We start from the raw sequence: 9,732 nt of genomic DNA on the forward strand, positions 1-9,732 counted from the left end.
TCTGGGACTTTCTGTTGACTACCCCTAGTTCCCCATCCCCCATTGCTACACACCTCTATTCAATTTCCTGATCCTCTGTATATCTCCCACCCCACCCCTGTCTCAAGCACACATATGAATAGTCCTCAGAGAGAGTTGTTGTCATCTTTGATGCAACCATGCATTATGCACTGATTGTGATAATGATTTTAGCAGGTCGTTAATGAGGCAGCAACAATAAATAAGTTGTTATGTGTTGCTCATGATTGCTATGACATAGCCAGGACACAAAACTGCTAGCACAGTAAGGTGTAGTTACTGGATTTGCTACAAATCCACTTCCTTTCTGTGTAGTTTCTGCTACTGCTGATCCCATTGTCACGCAGGAAGCCATGTATTTCATTTCCTTGGCTGGAAACCCTAAATATATATATATATATATATATATATATATATATTCTGCAGAGTCTGCCATTGCACTCACGTCTTCAATCATATCTCACTCCTCTTCACCACTTATTTATGATATGAATCAGATGCAGAGTCCACTGGAATCCCATGCACCAGTTTTGCACCTAGGGACTTGTGCAAACCTTAGGGCTTGATTTGATCACCACACTTCTGACACTCATCCATGTTGAACCCTGGAATGTGTGTACAATGCTTGCTGCCATGTTCAAATGAACTGCAGCAGTGGGTAGCCTCACAAGGGTGATTATCAAAGCTCTCTTGAAGTATTTTACACATGTATAAAAGTGGGAGGAAATGCACTACTTAGGAAATTGCGGTCTTTTACTATGGAGGCAACTGGCTCTGTGTTTTACCATTACCGTGAAATGGGTCTGTTCAAAATGGCTGTGCTTGCATTCAAGAGCTGTTCCCAGTGCTCATTGATGACAAGACCTTAGGGGAGATTCTCACTGCCCCTGGAGTCTCTACTTCTGTGAACAGGGACAACCATGCAAACAGAGGACTGAAACTTCTCAGGCTTGCAGTTCTGAAATAGCTTCCTGTGGTTTTAGAGCCCTTGGTGGCCAACAGCAGGGCTGTATACATCATACAAGGGCCATTATCAGCAAGGAAAGATTTTTAAGTGGTGATAGCAGATATCTACCCCAGATGCCACATTCATGCTAAATATTTGGAATGGAATCAGTATGTAAATGCTTTAAGTGTTGTGTCTGGCCAGCAGACCACAGCCTGGGTTCTAGCCTGGAAAGGCATTTTGGAAACCTGGAAGAGGAGAGGGGCTAGGTGGCGAGAGAAAGAAATGTAGCCAAGACAGTTACTCTGATCAAAGCTCCAATTTTACTGTTGCGACACTCAGTTATGAAGGAAGGGGGAGGGGACCCGATTCCCGCTGAATAATCTCTGGTCCAGTAGAAAGGTGCACGTGTGTGGCTCCGCAGGTTCCAGCAGTGGGCGTGGCAGAACGAACGAGCAGGAAGCTCCACCCCTGAGCAAGCAGGTTTCAGGCTGGGGGAGGGGAGACTACATTTCCTCCCTTTTATTAACAAAATTTAAAAAAAGAAAAAGCTGGCCTGAGGGGGGGGGGGGAAATTATCTATGCTCAATAGTTCTGCCTGGAATCTAGGGCTAAAGAAAAAACCTGCTTTTCTGGGATTCTTTAACTTTTTTAATGGTAAACTGTATCTGGCTAGACTGTCCTTTCTTATCTTAGTAAACAACTAACTGAAAAGCCTGGAGCTGCAGGCTGTGACTGTATAATGCTAATTAGTACTGAGTAGGTAACTTTCTAGTGGAATTTTAAGTAGGGCGTTGGAACTCTGGCTAAGTTTGACTGAACAATTTTGAAATACACTATAATAAGAATAACACTAAGTTGATATTCCTCCGCATTTTTGGATGATAGGTGGGAAACAGGGAGAAGGGGTTCGACCGGCTCTGTAGTACAAGGCCAATTGGCTTTTTTATTTGGGTGGGAGGCAGTGAAGGGCTTGCCCTTTCAATAGTACGGTCTCCAATCTCTCTCCCCCCTATTAATTAAGTTAAATAAGGCAACACTTAATTGAGGTGATCAAATGATTTTCTCATCCGTAGATGAGTGGGCTTTTAACCTTGGCTTGGGTGGACATTGACCCGATTCCTCCCGTGGGTACTGTTAAGACCCACACTTGTGGCTCTCGGTATCTTTTGGGGAGGGGAGGCAGAGCCGAAAAATATTTTTGATTTTTAGCCAAAATTTGATACCAACCTCTTTCAAACCGGGTTTATCTCACAGGAAACTCAGAAATGGTCAAGCTGGACCTTCCCCTGCAGTAGCTCTCTGCACCAAGCGATGCCCATACTGAATTTGTACGATCACAAACCAGTATGCACAGTTCTGAGTGCTGTGCGGCTCCTAAAGGAGAATTATCAACCTCAGATTTAGCAAAGCCTAAGCAAGAATTATGTCATTAGTAACACCACGACTTGTGGCTAAAATAGGAGCTGGAAGTCGTTCCTCCTCATCCCTGTTTTTTCCACAGCCTAAGGACTAAGGGGACCTCGCAGTAACAGCAAGGGTGAAAAGCCAGAGGCCAGCTAAGGGACTAAGCCCGTCTATCAAAATAAAAACCAATCCTTATTAATATAGAAATATTTACTTTTCTAGCCCTCTAGAAAAACCTAATTTTTAACTCAGACTGAAAGCCACGTGCTGGAAATGTCTTTGGAATGGAGATAACAGCAGCCACCCTTTGCTCTCAAGGGGGGGCGGGGATGCACATCCGCTGGTCCGGCTCGAGAATGTTGATTTACCTGTTTGAAAGACAAAATCTCGACAGTGAGAAAGTAGGAAAGCAGAACTTTTTTGGGGGGGCTAATAAATAGAGAATATCCAGTTGATTTAAATTTGCCAGGATGTGGAGTTCCTTGGGGATTGATTGTTGCATGTAAACACATGCTCTACCTCTGAGCCACATCTCCAGCCCAAGGGTTCATTTTTTTTCTTCCTTCCCAGTACAGTTGGTTTCACATGAAACAGGCTTTCAACCCTCATAGCCACAACTCACACACATCACAACGCATGAACACAGTAGGAGGACAAACATTGTAAAAACATCTGTGTTGTTATACTCAGTGTTGTCTGTCCACTTCCAAGCACGCTCTGACGACTCTCTGTGCAGGCCAATCCAGAAATCAAAAGTCCCCTTGTATCTCATTAGGAAATTCTGTAATAAAACACAAAAAGCCAAGAGTACATGTGTCTCTTTCCTTCAGGTGATCCTGGAGTCTCTCCACTCCACACCTTCCTCTAGAGATAACAGGAGGGTGTAACTGAGGCTCATAGATTTTGGAGCTGTATTACCCCCTAGTTCTCCTCTTGACATCTGTAAGTCTAAAGTACCTCATTTGAATCAAAGTAGCAAGTGTAACAACACATTCCTCTGTGGCCTGGTTAGTTCTGGGTTAACCTCACATTGCCATCTTACATGTGCCATCTTAAAGGAATGCACTCATGACCACCAACTATCCCAGTAAAATGCATATTTGACCTTCCACCTGACTATGAGCACTTCATGAGAGAATGTTTCTTGACTATCTCAGGGCTCCAGTCAGAAGTCAAGCATCAGCAAATGGCACACACTCACATTCCCTATGTCTCCATGTTCTTGGGTTGGGATTCTTCTTAGGCCTCATCTGTAACTCTCTATTGCAAGGCAATGTAATATTCAACATAACAGACAGACGAACCAATCCCTGCCCATTGATTACCAGCTCATCCTGGTTGTCAAATCGAGCTAGTTGGGCCTCTTGTGCCATGCAGAAGTTCTGGGCGAATGTCCAGTTACTTGTGTATTCAGAAAAATAAAAACATTTATTTCCAGATCCAATCCAGTTTTGCGGGCAAGCAGCATAGGTCTTGTTGACTAGGATCTGTTCTGTCTTTGTTGCTAAAATGTAGAGAATACAATGGATCATGACAAGCAGGTCTTCTCTCGTTTTGGCACACCCTCCTGAGCTCAGCTGTGAGGTGTGAATCTGATGGTAGCTTTCCTAACTAATCTGTAGGAATCCTCTCCTGAGTGTGATGGGCCTTTAATTAATGGCCTCCCACCGTGGGCCTGTGTCCCATTCTCTCTCAGGTGCTCACTGTCAGTAGGGCTCCCAGGAAGTGCACTTCTATAACAGCATCACTTTCTGAGCTTTGGATGACCATTGACTACAGTGGGGATTGCTACAGCGGCAAGCACTCTGTAGGGACACCTACTGACACCCAGCCTGATAACTGAGATTACTGTGAGAACTTGTGGGTAGGTAGTATATACGGTGCAGACACGTTGCACTAAAGGATGACTTCAAATACTTAAGGGGACAGTGCAAGATTGTATTGCACTATTCTGAACAGTAGTGGTACCAAAATCCTATAAATTTATTACTTCGTGGACTTTCCATTTAATACTTTCAAAATAGAGTTGAGCCTGGTATCTAAACTCATGGGTCATGGTTGGAGGCACTGTACCTTCCTGGCCTCACTTTTGAAGTTCCTACTTGGAGATTTCCTCTTGCTATTCTCTGCCTTCAATAGTTCCCCCAAGGGGACCTATGTCCCCTGCATCTCTGTCTAGAGCTTGCTGGATGTCATCTTCCCGGGGATGTGCCCATCAAAGCCTCTGTGTTCCTTCACTGCATCTTCCTGCTGGAACCTAAATTGTCAGAGAACAGGACCTTCCAGTGTGTTTTCTCTAGAGCCCTTGCCACAGTGCCTGGCTCACAGTGCTTAGAAAGTATAACTGGCAATGTGAATATGGACAGAGTGTCACAGAATTTGGAGGGTATGTCACTTACCTGACAAAGCAACAGAAAGAGCAACTACAGCTACAGTGAGGACCATGATCACTCCACAACAGCAGTAAAGCTTAGCAGGAGACTCAGGGAAGATGGTTCTGAGACTTTTTCCTTGGAGAATTTTACCTGTAAGATATGAATATAAGAATGCCAATTTCAAGAATTTCTTAAGGAAAATAAAATAAATTTACCACAAAACCCACTTTACAATTGTCTATCAGTTCCTGAAAGGCTTCTGCCAACCCTTTTAGAGAAGGCCCTGGTCTACAAAGGATGTCCACGCAGTCAACAGACACTTAACAGTGATGAATGGTTTTTAGACAGGAAAAGGGTGGCATTGCTACACTATGTACTACTGAAACAACCTGCTGTCGGTCTGCTAAAATTAAAAAAAAAAACAACAACTCAAAACTACTACAGTCCATCTGTAGATGTACAGACTCAAGCACAAAATTTAATACTGTAAAGTCATTAGATGTTTAGAAAAGTAAGGAAGAATGTTTGTGAACTTGTTGAGCAAAAATCATCTTAGATTTAAGAGCAAAATCACTGTCTGCATAACAGGATGGTTATACATTGATGCGGATGACGATGTTGACGTAGAACTAACACCTTTTTAAGGCTAAATTGTACAGCGACTACAAAGCTGTTTGTAAGTGTAAAATGTGATATGCTCCTATCCTACCCACATATTCCCACACTGGAAGGACAGCCTGCATTTAAGTTGCAAAAAAATCTATGTGAATATTTACAGCAGCTTTAAGGATCTCTGTGAAAACGACACATTTGTGACCATTGAAACATCCCTAAGCTGATGACAAGGTAAACCTTCTCTCAACACAAGAAACAGCCCAGAACACGAGCTTGTGCTTGCCCTATCTCATGCCACTTTCACAGGCTAAATGTCTCAAGGGCTTCTTACCCCAAAAGTCCCTAAACTAAGCCTGCAAGTAAGCTTATGCAATTGAGGTCAGAGAGCTACAGGGAGTGGTCCCTTGAGAAGAGACCCCCAACTACCACTACTCTTTCCTCCTCTCACTTCTCTAGAAGGCTCCTGAGAGCTTTTCATAACCTTTTTGTATAATATTTGCTGGTGAGATTCATGCAAATTTCTGAATTCAGGTGTTGTAGACATGGTCTCTCAGCATCTCACCAGCAGTGCATGTTTCTGACACACTACTGATTGGCACTGCACTGTGAGTGATGAGCAGAGGCCATTGCTGTGACAAGCTGAAAGAACTCTTGTGGGACATCTCTGCTTCATGGACCCATTTTATGGCATCTGGAAAGGTGAGTACTCACGGCTATGGCCGAGGAGTGGTGAGAGCGAGAGCGTCTGCAGCAGACAATGGGGGAACAGGTAGGGTAGGGAGTCTGCATATACTTTGAAAACTATTGTTTTAGTCTTATGTAGTTTACATGTAAGAGAGCTTTGTCTGCCTCTGTGTGTGTGTGTGTGTGTACGTACATATGTATGTATGTATGCATGTATGTTTGTATACTCCATGAATACCTAGTGTTAGAAGAGCTTAGAAAAGTGTGTTGGATCCCTGAAAATGGAGTTAGGGGTGGGTGTGTGAGCCAACATTTGGGTGCTGGGAATGAAACCTCAGGTCTCTGCAAGAGCAATAAATGCTCTCAGTGGTTGAGCCAAGTCTCCAGCCCATATATATCTTGATGAAGAACACCTGACTATATGTTTTCAAAATTCATGGAAATGTATACCAAATGAATTAATTTTATTGAGTGCTAATTATAGTTTTTACAGAGTTTTCACTGACTTTAACCCTTGCATTTTGCTCATTTTCGCACACCTAAAATACCAGGAAGCTTCTATTACATTAACAAGCAGGAAAAGGATCCTTAGGATTAGAAAGAAGGCTTTAAGCACTGAGCTTTTGGAGTTTGGATCCACACAGAACTCCCAGGCTTCATTCTTTCTAGTTCTACAGGATATAAAAAGATAGCATGATAAATTCTCCTGTGCTCATTTCCAGCCCCAGCACCTCTCAGCCATGTGTTGCTGTGAGCCCTCCTCAGCCCTCCTCACACTCCCTATAGAAAGTAAGTCTTGGGAGATTTCTAAACCCCTTCATATTCTAAAGGCATGGTTTCATTGTGATTTCTAGTTCTGCACTGTGCTTTAAGAAAATCTTTCCAAATCCAAGAAAAGAGTGGAAACTCCTGTCTGCTTTTAACATTTCCTCTATAACTGGTGAGTAATGTTGGACTTTCAGTGCCTAACTAATTTGTCTCAGCATGTCACTAAGGTCCAGCCATGCTGTCACAAAAGACATCCTATCTTACTAGTACATAGTATTCCAGTATATATGGGAGTATGTATCACAGGTTTTCCACACTCATCCACTGATAGATGTTGATGTATATTTGGTTGGAGCCTTCCACTTGGCCCATACCCCACACCTCCCACCACCCCAGCCCTGGCACCAAAAGCCCAGTTCCACATTCATGGTAGCTCTAGCAACCTTCTCTCCAGCCTAGGTGACCACTCTGGGACTCAAGCCCAGCTTGTGGCAGACAGGTCATTTTCCTTCACCAACAATCTATAAGAACACCTTCCCTGCCATAGCCTGGGCAGGACTTCCCCGTTGTGCCCTGAGACTGGTGACCTTGCCCTGGAACTGTTCTGAAACAAATATGCTTTTCTACTTTTAATTCAGCTCGAATTGGCTTATTAAGTCAGCAGAGAAGCCTATTAGTGTGTTCCATGTGCTGGCTATTGTGAACACACAAGTAACTAAAAATATCTCTTACTAGGGGCTGTGGGGAGTAGAGACAGAACAGATAATAATTTCTTTAAAGTGATATCAGATCTGGTGTTCAAAGGCACAGTAGGATGAATACCACTCACAACGTACCATATTTCCTTTAGACAGGAACAATTCTGGGTTAAAATTTTTGAGATGGGTGGCTGGCCCCGCCCTTTACTGGGTGGGGGGCATATCTATCTACTGGAGGTGGTCTCTTCAGGTTCTACCTCCCCAATGTTGGGCATTTCAGCTAATGCCAGCCCCATTGGGTCCCAGGAGCCTCTTGCATCCCTGGATCTGGCACTTTCTATTGGTTACACTTCTGCCCTCCATTCCCCACCCCCACCCCCACGCCCTGTGCTACATGTTTCTCCTCTCCTAGTCTTCTGGACTTCTCTCCTGTCTCTTCCCATACCTTATTCAGAACTCCCTTTCCCCCTCTTTTTCCCTCTCCCACCCAGGTTCCTTTCTTTCTCTCACTCACATGATTATTTTGTTTCCTGTTCTAAGTGAGATTAAATCATCCACACTTTGGTCTCCTACTTCTTAAGCTTCATATGGTCTGTGAGTTGTATCCTGTGTATTCTGAGCTTTGGGGCTAATAACCACTGATCAGTGAGTTCAGACCATATATGTTCTTTTGGATCTGGGTTACCTCACTCAGGATGTTATTTTCTAGGTCTATGCATTTGCCTGCAAATTTCATGAAGTCTTTGGTTTTTTTTTTGTTTGTTTGTTTGTTTGTTTTTGTTTTTTTGTTTTTTTTGTTTTTTGCTTTTTGTTTTGAGACAGGGTTTCTCTGTGTAGTCCTGGCTGTCCTGGAACTCACTCTGTAGACCAGGCTATCCTCAAACTCAGAAATCTGCCTGCCTCTGCCGCCAAAGTGTGCCACCACTGCCCGGCAGCCCTTGTTTTTAACAGCTGAGTAATATTTCATTGTGTAAATGTAACACAACTTCTTCCCTTAAGGGAGATCTGCAGTGTTTCCAGCTTTTGATTATTATAAAAAAGGCTATTATGAACATAGTTGAGCAAGTGTCTTTGTGGAACAATGGAACATCTCTTGGATATATGACCAGGAGTTGTGTAGCTAGTTATTCAGGAAGAACTATTTCCAATTTTCTGAGTAGCTGGCAGGTTGATTTCTAAAATGGTTGCACCAGCTTGCAATCCCACCAGCAATAGAGCAATGTTCCCCTTTCTCCACATCCTCGCTGGCATCTGCTATCACCTGAGTTTTTTATCTTAGCCATTCTGACTGGTGTAAGGTAGAACCTCAGGGTTATTTTGATTTGCATTTTCCTGATGACTAAGGATGTCAAACATTTTTTTTAGGTGCTTCTCAGCCATTCAAGATTCCTCCGTTGAGAATTCTTTGTATCCCAGTTATGCTGGGTGTTGGGAAAGATATTGTGGCCCTGGCTGTGATCTTGAGTATGTCAGAGCTCCAGTGCTCCTGAGTGTGTCTGATCTGGGAATTGAGCTTCCCCTGTGATCCTGTGATCCTGGGCATTTCAGTGTACCTGGGAATGGGACCCCCTCTGGGTATTTGAACAATAGGTGCAGAGCCAACAACCTAGGTCTGCTCCAGATGCAGGTTCAGACTGGAAGGAATCTGTGCCACTGGCTGGGCAGGAGTCCCTGTGTCCCTGGATCTTGTTGGACCCAGTTACTCTGGCTTTTGGAGCAGATGTTGTGGCCTCCTCACCTCTGATCTTGTGTGTGTTAGAACATCTGGGAGTTGAGCTTTCGGTGTTGTGGAACTGGGTACAGAGTCAAATGGCTAAAGTCCTACATGATACATATGGTGGATATACTGGACTTTGCTCTCAATTACTGTTGCTCATTATACTAGGGAACTATTATACAATAAATTTCTTTACTACATGGATATATTTTACTTTAAGAACATGTAGTGAATGCTCCTTCCTCTCTTATCTGTTGTACTTAGTTCTTTGATAAAAATCTATTGCATTGCTGACATAGCTGCTGTATGTTTCGAATTTACTTACTGTAAATATCTCTCTCAAATGTTCCTGTGTCTGCACATTTTGTGTTGTACCCACTAGGATGGAGCTGCTGCTCCTGGGACAGGTTCCTGGACAGGTCATGGCTCTGTAATTGTGTATTCGCCTTCATCTGCATTTCAGCAGTGCCCTCATTTTCTAATCTACATCATAATTATTCATGA

The 9,732-nt window shown here is 43.4% G+C and overlaps 1 long non-coding RNA gene and 1 pseudogene across 1 annotated transcript; one reads left to right on the forward strand and one right to left on the reverse strand.

Moving 5' to 3' along the window:
* Positions 1-2,969: 2,969 nt before the first annotated feature.
* On the reverse strand, positions 2,970-4,892 carry Clec2j (annotated as a pseudogene).
* Positions 4,893-5,263: 371 nt separating this feature from the next.
* Positions 5,264-6,987, forward strand: Gm34617. The gene is made up of 2 exons (XR_003956524.1): positions 5,264-6,060; positions 6,900-6,987. It is a non-coding gene; the product is annotated as a predicted gene, 34617 (long non-coding RNA).
* The last annotated feature ends 2,745 nt before the right edge of the window (positions 6,988-9,732 follow it).

The sequence above is a fragment of the Mus musculus genome, chromosome 6, assembly GCF_000001635.26.
Source record: "Mus musculus strain C57BL/6J chromosome 6, GRCm38.p6 C57BL/6J".
NCBI lineage: Eukaryota > Metazoa > Chordata > Mammalia > Rodentia > Muridae > Mus > Mus musculus.